This window comes from Lutra lutra, chromosome 8 (genome assembly GCF_902655055.1).
Source record: "Lutra lutra chromosome 8, mLutLut1.2, whole genome shotgun sequence".
Classification (NCBI taxonomy): Eukaryota; Metazoa; Chordata; class Mammalia; order Carnivora; family Mustelidae; genus Lutra; species Lutra lutra.
Window position 1 is genome coordinate 71107813 of NC_062285.1, and position 10343 is coordinate 71118155.

Sequence of the window (10343 nt, forward strand, 5' to 3'; positions counted from 1 at the left end):
TGTATGATGGGGTGCTGATGGCCCCTATCTCTGAGAGCATAAGGTAGGGAGGCCCCACAAGGAGACTTGCTTGGGACAGGCTGAGAGAGTGGCTCTAGCTTAAAGCAGCCCAGTGCCTACCCTCTTGAAGAAGGTACACACTTCCATGGCCCCCAGCTCTGGGGTTCTGCCACCAGCCTCTGACAGTGACCCTCCTCCCACCTTGTCCCTTGTCCCTGTAGACAGGTGGTCTTCTTGGAACTGTTCCTGCAGAGGGCAGAGAAGCCCATCATGGTGGGACAGAGGGTCACCTACTAGATCATCACCAACCAGCGGGCTGCTGGGCCCATGTGCCCCCCTAGGGGGTCTGGAGGGTGGTAGTCCTCAAGGTCACTGGTGCCCCACACTGGCAAGATGTGTCCATGCAATGCATGGCCATGGTCAGCCTCTTCTGTGAGTGGCACTTCCTCCATGAGGTGGATAACCTAGTGTGTGGGGATGTGGACATAAAGTTTTGTGACCATGTGGGCATGGAGATCCTTTCTCCCCTCTTTGACACCCTGCACTGCAGTTTCCACCGGGTGTTTCATGAAGACTTCAGCTACCAGCACTGGCCACAGTCCCAAGCCCATATCCTCAGGGACCAGGATGACGTTTACTACATGGGAGCCTTTTTTGGGGGATTGGTGGTAAAGTTTCACTGACTGACTTTGGCCTGTCACCAGATGATGGAGGTTGACCTGGCTAGTGGGATCGAGGTTGTGTGGCATGACAAGAGCCACTTGAACAGGTACCTGCTGGACCACAAGCCCACCAAGGTGCTATCCCTGGAGTACCTGTGGGACCTGGGGTGGCTGGGCTGCCCTCCCACCCTTCATGAAGAAGCTGAGATTTGAGCTGTGCCCAAGAATCACCAGGACATCTGGGACTCATGAAGAGTTGTCCCAGGAGGACCTGTGGGACCCATGGTGACTGGGCTGCCCTCCCCTACCTTCATGAAGAAGCTGAGATTCAGGCCATGCCCAAGAATCACTGGGACATCTGGGACTCATGAGGAGCTGAGCAGAGCTGTCAGGGCATGTTCCTACTTCTCCCTTCGAGAGAGACTATGGAGCCCAGCCCTGCCCAAACGGGCATGTCCAGGACCCCCAGCTGCACCCACACACAGGAGGTCTGCCTGGGGACAAAAGGTCCTCTCTTTGTGGTCACTACATTTTGATAACTTCTGGGTCATTTGCACCTGTGAATGGCTCCAGTTTTATGTTGGATGATTTCTGTGTCAATGCTGAGCAACCATCTTTAAAAAGAACAATCAAGGGAAAAGGCTTTCTTCCTGGTTCTAGACCAACACCGCCTGGTGGGGCTGGGAGTGGTCCTGCAGTGGCCATGGAGCCAGGATTGCCTCTGGTCAGGTCTTCCCTCCCAGTCCTTGCACCTTGCCATGGCTATGGGGCTTCAGGGGTAGGGGTGCACAGAACCACCTCTCAGACCTTCAGTCCTCTGACTTCCAGAGGTGTTGGCTGTGGTTGTTAACTCAGCCTCCAGAAGCATGGAGCCCTCTGAGTTATGTGCGGTTTCTGCCTTGGTTTTATTTTTTATTTTTTAATTTAATTTAATTTTTAAAATTTAAATTCATTAACCAACATATAGTACATCAGTAGATTTTAATGTAGTGTTCAGTGATTCCTTAGTTGCCTGTAACACCCAGTGCTCATTACAACATATGCCCTCCTTAATACCTGTCACCCAGATACCCCATATCCTATCCCCCTCCCTTCTGTAACCCTCATTTTGGTTCCCCAAGTCCAGAGTCTCTCATGGTTTGTCTCCCTCTCTGATTTCTTCCCATTCAATTTTCCTTCCCTTCCCCTGTGGTCTTCCGCTCTATCCCTTATGTTCCATGTATGAGAGAAACCATATGATTATTGTCTTTCTCTGCTTGACTTATTTCACTCAGCGTAATCCCCTCCAGTTCCATTGATGTCGATGCAAATGGTGGGTATTCATCCTTTCTGATGGCTGAGGAATATTCCCTTGTATATATGGACCACATCTTCTTTATCCATTCATCCGTTGAAGGACATCTGGGCTCTTTCCACAATTTGGCTCTCGTGGACATTGCTGCTATGAATATTGGGGTGCAGGTGACCCTCCTTTTCACTACATCTTTATCATCAGGGTAAATACTTGTAGGGTAGCTGTAGTTTCAACTTCGTGAGGAAACTCCATACTATTTTCCAGAGTGACTGCACCAGCTTGCATTCCCACCAACGGTATAAAAAGTTTCCCTTTTCTTCACAACCTTGCCAACACTTGTTTCCTGTCTTGTTAATTTTAGACATTCTAACTGGTGTAGGGTGTTATCTCATTATAGTTTTGATTTGTATTTCCCTCATGTTGAGGGATGCTGAACAATTTTTTATGTGTCTTTTATGAACCTCCTCAGTCTCCCCTACTCCCCTCATTTTCCTCCTCAGCCTGAAGATGATCCCAACCAATCTGCAGCTTTGAAGACCAGTTCAGTCCTGATGCCAGGAATATACCCTGGGGATCTCGGCCTCACTTACCCCATGTGTTCTGTCCATGTCAGGTGCCTGCAGACCCCCATCAGCTGGCCACCTGCTCCTCTCACAGATGTCCCCATCTCAGGAGAGGGGAACACCAAGTCCAGACCCTTGGATTCCTCTGTGACTTGTTGCTTTCCAACAGCTCTCCCAGTAGTGAGGTGGCTACTGGAGGACATTTGATGCATTCAAAGGTGTATGTGAGTCTCTGCTGCTGCGCAATGGATAAGAGTTGGTGCAAATAGAAACCAAGCAGAATCACTGGAAGAAAGGCTGAGTGATCATGAGCTTTAGGGAAGAAAGGCCTGGAAGCTCTGACTTATTCCCAAGCCCCTGGGACACTGCATGCATGGGCTGGGTGCCTGCTCAGGGCCGACCTGAGAAGGCCCTAGGCTCTGCCCTTTGGTGATTGTCAGACTTGGCAAGGAGAAAGTGAAAGCCAAGGCAGAGTGGTAAGAGGCCTGGCTGGTGCTGAAAGTGTATCCTGACATCCACACACCCAGAGGCCTCCTCCCCGTCTGTAAAGACTGGAAGTTGTGTGTGTGTGTGTGTGTGTGTGTGTGTGTGTGTGTGTTTCAGAAAGAGCGCAGTTTCCAGATGTTTAAGGAAAACTCACCCAGTCAACAGTTGACCACTACATTCGCAGGCCAGACACTTCTGTGGCCACACACGACAAGGGATACAGATTTGACAAAATCAGTTCAGAAATGTCACTAAGCTAAAACAGAGCTGCAGTGAGAAGAGCAGCAGCAGTGAACCCTGGGGATGGAAAGAACTGGTATTTGACTTGCTACATTACATTATTCACAGTGTTCCAGATCCCAAGGCAGAGAGATGAGTGGTGGTGACACAGGAAAGGAATGTATTTCAGTACAGCTGACACTGGAAGGCAAAGGACTGGCATGGTCTCAAGGTGTTAAAAACACTCCTGGGCTTTTATATGCAGAAAATCTAGGAAGAAGGCCAATGGGCAGGTTCAGGGGGTCAGTAAAGTTCAGGTCAATCATTGTCTTGGGGTCCATCATGCACAGCGTCAGGCAGTGGTTAGTGCTTGAGGGGTCATTTTGGTGCCTGCCGGGGCTTTGACTTAACAGATGAGCCTGAAAGAGGGATGTCATCAGTTAGGAAGTACAGATGAAGGTTAGAGTGGATTTGGGTAAAGGCCTCTTTCAGTCCAAGAGCAGAGGAGCTCTGAGCCTCTGCTATACACCTTGCCCTGCTCATCTCTTCCAGCTGCCGGGTCCTGAGTTCTGTCCTTTAAATGAACTGGTCATCTAGTAAGTAACATGTTTCTCTGAGTTCCATGAGCCACTCCAGCAGACTATTCGAACATGAGGAGGAGGTTTTGGGGCCCTCCAATCTATAGCCATAGCTCAGAAACATGGGTGACCTCCCTGCCCAGCCACTGGCTGATCACTAAGGTAATAGCACAGGGAGTCAGTGGCCGCTCACAGCAAAGAACACATATTTGTCAAAGTTAGTTCAGAAAAGTCACTAATCTCCCTGGCTCCCCCAGCCATGCACAGCCCTTTGCTGCTTCCCAGCAGAGGGCAGTTTTTACCAAGGTCAGAAGAAGGGATGGCTTTTCCTGACTCCACCTGCGCCCTGTCCCGCCCCCTCCTCTGCCCAGGGCTGCAAGAGAGGAAAGTTTTCTTCTACTCCTCTTAAGGTCCCTGGCTGTGTCTGGAAATTGACAAAGACAGATGAACAGGAGAAAAGCTGGTAAAGTGTATTGATTTTTTTGGTGGGAGCCTCACGAGAATGTGGAGACCAGCAGAGGCAATTGGAGCAGACAGGTCTTCTATGTTTTAGGCAAAGAAGCAATAAAAGTGTGAAGAATTGAGAGACACAGAGGTTTGAGCTAGGGCTGGTAAACAGTAAAAATGTAACTAGGAAGATAAAGGTTAGTTTAACCAGTTTTGTTCCTCTAGCCTTTGTGGCCCTAAATTACATGACTCTGGTGATAAGCATGTCCTCCCTGTGGTCTGGGGAAATAAAGTGCCACATTAGAGTATTCCGACCTGCTTCAGGGAAGAAGGGCTGATGGCTGGGGATCAGAGGGAACTTCCTGTTTCTGCTCTTTGGAAAATTCTTTCAGTTTCTATATTTAATTTGCCAAGGTGCCATATTTGGAATAGTGTGTCCTGACCCTTACTGGCCTGGAGCTATACTCCATCTCCTCCTAGTATCCAGGAACTTGAATGCACTACCCTAGAGACCTCCCAGCCCTGGGGCAGCCCCTTGTCCAGGGAGGTACCTGCCTCCAGGGGAGGGTTGCCTAGGACTTTCCACATGGGTGCCCTGTTGCTAAGGGTGGCCGCCCCTCCTCAGGGAGATTGGGTGAGACATTGCAGATCTTACTTCGAGAAACTGACTTCATTTCCTGCAAATGTCTACCCAGTAGTGGAATCCTACAGGAGTTCTATTTTTCATATTTGGGGGAAACTCCATACTTTTCCCACCATGGCTGTGCCAACCAAGGTCAATTTTGGATGATTTTACCTCAAGAACCTCTCCAGCTGAGAACAATGAGAACATTTTCAAGGCCTTGCAATGTATGCAAACCATAGGAACAAACCGGTAACTCAGAAACTGTTGAAATGAAGAACTGGTTCTCCTTCTTCCATTTCTGGCTAGCGTGCTGGTCTGTGGCTTGATCCCACCTTAGGCAGCTAGAAGGTTGACCTCCCAGGTTGGCTGTCACTGAGATGGCTACTGTTTCCAGAAATTCTTTGGGGGTATGGCTGGGTTTCCCCACCTGTGCACAGGTCAAATTGGCAACCTCTGACAGTGGAGACACAGGTCCTCCAGGCATGGTCCCATCCCCCAGTGGAGCCATCGTGCTGAGGGTTTAGGCAGACAGGAGCTGCCCCTAGGCAAAACCATCTGAGATTCCCACTGTCCCTACCTGACCTTCAGATGTTCCTCAGTTACTCCTGTGCCTCTGGTGTCTTCCTGGAACCCTGACCTGGCTGTTTTTGGACAGCTTGTCCAGCAGTACCCCCACTTTCTGGGAGGGGGATTTACTGGAATCTGCAGTGTGTCCTGCTGCCCCACCTGGATCACTTTTTGAAGGCACATCGTCTGGGCCATCTGAGGACCCAAGACCATGGGCCTGTGGTCTGGAGGGGTTCTGAGCAGAGCTAGTGGGATGGGAGGTCTGCAAGGCACAGAGGCAGGTTTCCAGAAAGCATTCTGGGGTCCCTGGCATTCTACCAATTTTGAATCAAAGCCCTGAGATCTTTAAAATGTCAGCAGTGGGGGCGCCTGGGTGGCTCAGTGGGTTAAGCCGCTGCCTTCGGCTCAGGTCATGATCCCAGGGTCCTGGGATCGAGTCCCGCATCGGGCTCGCTGCTCAGCAGGAAGCCTGCTTCCCTTCCTCTCTCTCTGCCTGCCTCTCTGCCTACTTGTGATCTCTCTCTGTCAAATGGATAAATAAAATCTTTAGGATAAAATGTCAGCAATGTTACAGTGTGGGCCAGAAAATTACATGTCTCTGTGTGCCCAATACCAATGAAACTATTGGCCATTTCTTGCACTTGAGCTGAGTACAAAGGATTGGGACTAGGAGCTTGAGGGGAGGTCCTGGGCCATACTTTGTGTTTGGGGACACAGGCCATCCAGACAAGCTTGTGCTGAGCCTCAAGAGGGGGCCTGTGTGGAGACCTCAGCTGCAGACACTGCTGTCTGCTGATGCCCCCTCAGTCCGTCCCAGTGCACCTGCTGCTGGGGGAGTGCCTGCCCCTTCCTCTCTACCCGAGGGCTCTCTCCTGCACCAGCCATGCCCTTCCCCTGCCAGTCACTGCCAGCCTGCAGCCTGGGAGGGTGGATACCCCAACCACCTCCAGTCCTGGGGACAGATCCAGTGCGGGTGGGACGTGGTCTCCCAGCAGTCCTGAGTGTCAGACCCCCACAGTGCTCACTCTCCTCCTGAGTACTCACGGCCATGTCCTCCCTCAGGCTCCCTGGGCCCTACTCCTCCTCTGCTCAGGCGCCACTCTCAGCCCAGGCTCCACACACTGGGACTGGGAGTGGGTCGTCTGGACCTTCTGGACTTGCACTTCCATGCCCATGACATGGGCAGAGGCTGGATTCACAGACTCGTCAGAGGAGACCCAGTGCAGGAAGATGCAGGCCACTTCAAGGGAGATGCCAGGTGACCTAGAGGGAGTGCACAGGTCTTACACAAAACCTAGGGCTCATGGAGCCCAGTGTGGGGTGGGGCATGAGGAATCCTGGTGAGGGTGGCCCTAGTGGGGGCAGTGGAGACCACAGAAGGGCCACAGAAAAGGCAGGAGACAAGGAAGATGACAGGACAGAGCTTCCCAAGGAGGTCGATGGAAGAGTCAGAGGATCACAGAGACCCTTGGGAAAACTCGGAGGCCCTGGAGATGGCTGAAACACTGTCATTTGGTCAGAAAAGTTGTGTCACAAACCCCCAGTTGACACTGGATGATTTACTCTTTGTTGTTTCTAGGAATCAGGGCCTATGGGCCGGCCATTAGCACTCAAACTGCATGAAGTCTAGGATATATTTACTTTTCATCACTTTTCAGGACTAGATTTTTCTAGAGGAAGTGCTAAGCATGGGTCTCTCCATTCTTTTATTTGTGCAACCAGCCTCTGTTTTCAGGAGTAGATTCCTGGTGCTCAACACCACTGCTAGCCCTGAGGACTGCCCCCTGTCACCTCCCACAGTGGACATGACCATGTGGGTTGGGGGGGGTGCTCACTGATGAAGCCTCAGTGCTCAGTACAAAGCAGGGACCCCAGATCTTCTGCTGAATGAAGGAGGGCATGAGGGAGGAAGGGAGTGGAGGAAGGGTAAAGAGGAAGGGAGGGGAAGGAAGGAGGGAAGCATGGGGGAGGCAGGGAGGGATTGAGGGAGAAAGGGAGGGGAGAGAAGGAGGTTGGCAGGGTAGGAGTGAGGGATGATAGGAGTGAGGGAGGGGAGATGAGAGGTAAGGCAGGAGGATGGGAGGGAGGGAGGAAGTGGGAGGGAGAGTAAGAGGGAGAGGGGAGAAGGAGGGAGGAAGGATGAGAGGGATGGAGTGAGGGGAAGAAGGGAGGAGGGATGGGAGTGAGGCAGAGAGGGTGATGGAGTGGGGGAGGGAAGGGAGGGTGGAGGTGAAGGAGAGAGGGGGTAATGAATGAGACGGTGAATAAATGAGGTAGGGAAGGAGTGAGTGAAAGAACAGAAGTCGGTTCATACGTCAGGAGCCATTATTTGGGGGTGAAATCTGAAGGCATCACAGCCTGGACCCTGGGTGGTAGCTCAGGGTACATCCATCTGTACTCCCAGTGCTGACCTTCCTTCTTCTTGGCCCTCCTGTCACCCTAGATCCTCTCCACCTCCTCAAACAATTCTGAATGTTCCTAGGAACAGGGTGGCAGGAAAGGGGTCTCAGGAGGGGCTTCCTGGATCCTGTACCTGGACGACCCTGGGACAGTAGCTACAGGACATTCTATCATGAGGACTGGGACCGTGGATCCCATCCATCTCCTTAAGCACTAGCACTGTTCCATTCCCTGCTCTCTCCACCATTGCTGTGCTGAGCACTGCTGACAATACATCTGTGAAAAATGGTGCCAGAGTTTCTGGGGCTGAGTCTGAGGTCGAGCACTGCTAGGTGATGGGTGCACCTGTGACCTGGGATGGGTGCTGCTCACTGTTCTCCCAGACAGGGGTGCCCATCACCCTTCTCTCCAGGGGAACTGTATTGGACCTCTGGTTCTTCACATTCTCCCCAGGGTTGCCGGTCCCCACACCAGACACCTGCCACTCTGAGGGTGACCAGCACTGCCTTCATAGGGTTTCCTTTGCCAGAGTCCTTCCCTGGGGGCTTCCGCATCTCTGACACATATTCCTTGCATGCCTATCCTCCCCTCTGGACTTGCATGCATTTGGTCTCTGTCCCTGTGGAACCCCGTTACTTGGAGCCTGGTTGGGAACAGAGTCAGGTGAAACTTTTCTCTGGCCTTGGGTTGTGAGTGATGTGTTTGCCCTCTGTGGTGTCTTCCAGCTTTCTGCATTTCCCTGGTTTCTGTGTGGGCCACAGGAGGAACCAGCCGTGTCCTGTCTGGGGTCAGGCTGTGGTGTCCCAGCAGGAACAGGGGTCTTCTTGACTCCGAGATTGTGTTTATAATTCCTAAAGGGGCCTCTATGATTACATCTCATCTGCAATCCTTTGGAGGTTTCAATATCGAATAAGGAAAATTCTATGTCACAGAAAAAAACACAGAAAAAAAAATGAGTCCTCTTTGAAAATAGGTGGACAGACACAAAGGCACATATTGTGTGATTCCACATACAGAAACATCCAGAACAGGTAAAGGAACAGAGAGAGAAAGCAGCTTAGGGGTTGTGAGAGAGAGAGAAATGGAGGAGAAATGGGCAGGGAGAGCTTTGGGTTCAGGGTCCCCTTTGGGTAAGGAGATACCCTGCAGTGATGTTCTATGGTGTGGTGGCACAGCGTTGGGAATGTACTTAATGCTTGTGACGTGTTCAAGTGAAAACAAGTAATTTTATTTAAAACAGATGATAAACAGTATGCAGACCACGGAAAGATAAAATAATTTAATATGTACCAGAAGGAAAGAATATACAGGTAGGGGATGAAGCATTCCTGCAGGCCGTCAGGGTCAGGGGACTAGAACAAGGGATAATTGTATGAGGAGCAGGGCTGTGGGCTCTGGATGTGGCTCTGGGAGCCCCCCCGGAGCAGGAGTAGGGGCAGGGGTTGAGATAGGGACAGGGACAGGAGCCAGGACAGATGCAAGAGCAGGAATACAGACTGGGGCAGGGGAAGGGGGAATGGCTCTGGCAGGGGTAGGGACAGGAGCAGGGGTAGGAGCGGGGGCTGGAACAGGGGAAGGGTCAGGGACAGGAGCAGGAACTGTAGCAGGAGCAGGGGCTGGGGCAGGGGCAGGTGCCAGCTCTTCTGGGACAGCGTCAGGTTCTCTGTGGGCAGGTGCCTGGTCACCTGCTGGCTCCTGATCTCCTGCTGAAGTCTCTCCAGGCACCACTACACGCCACCCCCCCGGAGCTGTGGATGAAGTTGGGGCCAGCTCTGGCTCTTCAGAGCTAGACCCAGGTATCCAGTCCCCCACATTCCAGAGATAGCCTCCTGCCCAGCTCATTTCGTTGGAGTTCCTGGAATGAAGAACATGATTGTGTGCCTTTGCAGAGATAGAGCTCAGCCCAGGGCCTCCCAAAGAAGCTACAGCCAGCAAGGAGCCCTCACCGGGATCTCTCCAACTGAAGTCCACCCATTGGGTGCTCTGAGCCCAGTCCTTGCTCCTGGCCCTACACCGGCCTCTGGGGTCTCCTGCCTGTGGGGCCTAGCACCATCCCATCCCCAGATACCCACATACACCCAGCCCTGGCCTTCTTATGCTTGGGCTCAGCCTCCATGTGCTGGACCACAGTCTCGTGTGGTACCACTGGGACAGTGGTCTGGGTAGTGTCAGAGGCCTTCCCAGGCAGTCCCCAGACCCTGCTCCTGGAGGGCCCCCTACGGTCACTCCCTGTGTCAGGGGGATGGAACCGGTGTCTACTAGCCTCCTGCCTGCTTCATCATCGTTGGTGTTCTCCAAAGACAGGGACCAGTAGCTGGCCTGGGTGCATCACAGCTCTACCCGGCCATCCTCGCTGTCCAACTGCCCAGTCCCCCTGCTGCTCCCATCACACACAGACCTGTGCATGCACAGCCCCACACCTGGGACAGGGACTCATACCTGCAGGACATAGGATAAACCCTGGGGAGAAGCTCTCAGTCCCCCACAGTCTATCCCACTCAG

The 10343-nt window shown here is 52.3% G+C and overlaps 1 pseudogene; it reads left to right on the top strand.

Annotated features, from left to right (window-relative positions):
* Positions 1-237: 237 nt before the first annotated feature.
* Positions 238-875, top strand: LOC125106933 (histo-blood group ABO system transferase 2-like; annotated as a pseudogene).
* The last annotated feature ends 9468 nt before the right edge of the window (positions 876-10343 follow it).